This window comes from Phytophthora cinnamomi (assembly GCF_018691715.1).
Source record: "Phytophthora cinnamomi strain GKB4 chromosome Unknown Contig15, whole genome shotgun sequence".
Lineage (NCBI taxonomy): Eukaryota > Oomycota > Peronosporomycetes > Peronosporales > Peronosporaceae > Phytophthora > Phytophthora cinnamomi.
This window is the reverse complement of record NW_027150948.1, coordinates 1,115,817-1,119,123: the sequence shown is the minus strand read 5'-3', so window position 1 is coordinate 1,119,123 and position 3,307 is coordinate 1,115,817.

The window sequence follows — 3,307 nt, the reverse complement described above, 5'->3', positions numbered from 1 at the left end:
AGCAACTGAAAATCAAGATGATTCACTAAAATCCTCCCAGAAAATACCTGAGTTATCATCGGTTGGAATCAATACTGATCCACTGAAAGTGCCTATTATGGTTGATGCTGAAACTACTGCCAGACCAGACATGGCTGACGCTGAAGCAGTTGCTAAACCATCTATAGCACATATGGGGTCTACAGCTAAACCAAATGTGATGGATAGATCGGCCGGTGTTAAACCTGATACCGCTGATGCATGGATCAAGACCTCACAAACCGCGGTCATTCGAGATCATGAAGATCAAGTTGCATCAAGAAATTGGATTAAAGCATTCTACAAAGCTAATCCAAACTGGGCGACCATTGGAATCAACCCAGTTAAGAAGGATGGTAAAGACGATAGAAAACGTGTCATTCGGGAAAAAGGATCTCTTTGATCGATAAAGAGTGGCAAAAAATTTAAAAGTTATGGCTCAATCGATTGGGTCGCTACCGAGGCTAAAATTCGAGATATTCTCTACGATGGTGAAAGCAATTCGATTGATGAACTTGGTGCCATGCGCGCTGAAGATAAGAGAACGCTCTAAGAGCGTTCGATCGGCCAACAACGTCGGCCTCCCCAACCGCGATCAGATAGAAAGCGAAGGGGCGAAGATGATATTGAAGATCTCGATAAAGCGCTAAAAGATCCACGGCTTACATTAAAATATTTAAATAAATCGACTTCGACAAAACTCGATGATGATGAGGCTAAATACAAGCTGACATGGTTTATCATTGAGAATAAATGAGGCGAGGCCGATGAAACCTTGATCGCCCAGGGGTGTTTTGTATAGCGTAGCCCAGGAAAATACTGGGAGTCAACAGAAGAAGAATAAAACCCAGAGTACCGCAAAGCAAACCCTGAATTTCACCCTCCCTTGTTTGGCGTGAGTACCTTGCGTAATCCCTGTCGGCTCGTTTATCTTCGACGGAACGGCACTTCACCGGAGTTGTAAATGTAGCCTTTGAAGAAGCGCTGAGGTGCACGTCTAATCCAGAACGCGTCCTCGATGCTGAAGGCAACCCAGAATTTCAGATCACCCGAACCCAGAATATCACGAATTCAGGATCCAGGATTCACTTCCACTCTGGGTGAAGCTTGGAACTCAGAAGGCACCTTACCCAAGTGCTCTCTTAGTCCGATAACCAACAAATACAGAGTATACAACACTACAACTAGCCGTCACTTATTCTTTTGGACCCTCGGACGGTGGGTCACTCACACACTAGGCTCACTCGAGTCTGAAATCCAGGCGCCTAGCTCGCCTGAATACTCGCCAATACGCGCACCACCCTCAATTAAGAGGAAAAATACAATCACTATCAGTTAACCTTCCCGTCACACGCAGCAGTCAATACAATATCCTGGAGGCGACTACTTAGCACTCCAGAACACAATCGGGAACATGAAATGGGCTACCACGAGCACAGCAAGTGACCCAACTAGGATATGAAATAGATGGATCACCCCAGGAAGCACAAGGCGTCTCTGGTCACCACCTAACTGGACTTAGAGTAGGTGGAGCTCACACAGACGACTCGTCCTTGTAGTCGATGTGCCCTTAATGTCCCGCGGTCGTAGTCTCGGGTCCTCCGGATTTCCGTCGGCAGGCTTGGCTGAAGTCACTTGCGCGTTACAGGGAAAATTGAACTCTGTTTTGGTTATCGACTACACTATCACTTCTCTCTTCTGCACTCTTCTACGGGCAAATGTCTTCGGTTCATTATGCTTCGGGTCGAATATCTTGGCTTCAGTATACCTTGGGTTCAGAGGTCCTGACTAGTGACGACTTGGTCGTCGCACCTTCGTCGTGGGTTAACAAATGACTTGGTTTCACCGTGCAGCGAGTCCGTTGTCTTGGTTACAGTATAGTGTGAGCACTCTCCTTCTTCTCTTCGAAAAAGTCGAGTCGACAGGTCTTAGTGGATTCTCGACTGTTCTTCAAGCCACACATCACTTGATTGCAAACTGGCCTCAAACTGGCTCCAAACTTGCTTCGCATTCACACTCAGGATTCCACTTCGTATCTTGGGTGATTCTTGGAATCTTGGCGTAACTTGGTGAATCTTGGCGTAACTTGGTGAATCTTGGATGTCGGCTTGGGAGATACTTGGTTTTAGTATAGGGCGTCTGGATTCACGGTCCAATCCCAGGATTCCATCTTGAAATGCTGGGGCACCTGTCTTCACACAAGTGAATCTTGGGTTTCCGTGGTGCACTCTGGGTGCAAACTATTCTTCATCACAGACTAGCGTGTATCTCCACAAACATCAACTTGTACGGCTTCCAGCGCGTGATCATGGTGGTGGTAGTGGGTGTTTCTTGGTACTGGATCCATCTTGTCGCTCTGGACCGCAGCAAGACGAGGTGTACTCTGGGATACGTTCTCCAGAGACACTTTCCGCCAGCCTTTAGGCACTCGTTGTAAGGGAAAGTCCGGTGGCTGGACTGAATACACTTGTTGAATCCTGGGTATGCACGCCCAGGATTTCACACTTCCAGCCGGTTGGGCCCATCTGCGGTCAGGCGCGGGATTCCTTCCACAAGAACACGCCTCATCCCTGTCGCCACTCATGTCACACGGGTACGGCCGTGCCGCATCCTCTCTCTCCACCAATCACAACTCAATATAGACTCCAAGTCAAACCAGTGACGGTTCGTCGTCAGCGAAAATCTGGGGCCGCTATGTGTCATAAAGCTATGTTAGAGGCTAACAACCTACAAAAACGCATAACTCCTGTTCTTAGAGAAGGTAAGGTGTATTTGGGTGGATATCTATGGATTGACAGCCATTTTAGGATCTTCGTGTTTGGTATAGATTCTAACAAGCATCACCCCGCTGTGCAAAAAATTGTAAATTGGTCTGCTACGCTCGAACGATTCTTGACCATTGTCAAGGAGAAAGGACTTAGCTTAGTATCAAATACTGAGATGGCTAACGAGAAATTTGCTAAACCTTATAAATTAGCAGATGATCTCATCGATGAACGACCCGGTGTAAAAACCGGTAAAGATGAATACATGGACAAAGAGCTTGCTATCCCAGAACTTGAAGCTAAAACGATGCTCACGGATTATTACAGGGAGCTTGCTGATAATCAAATGAAGATAATAGTAAGATTACGTCCGATTGTTAATTCGGATAAAGGTTCGAAGATCCACCCCACTTACTACCTAGGTGAGCCAACTCATAACAAACCCCTATATTTTAGAAACGCTCAGCACAAGCCTGTGAAAGGCGACGCAATGTCGTATTTGATGAAAAATATTCGATGGATGG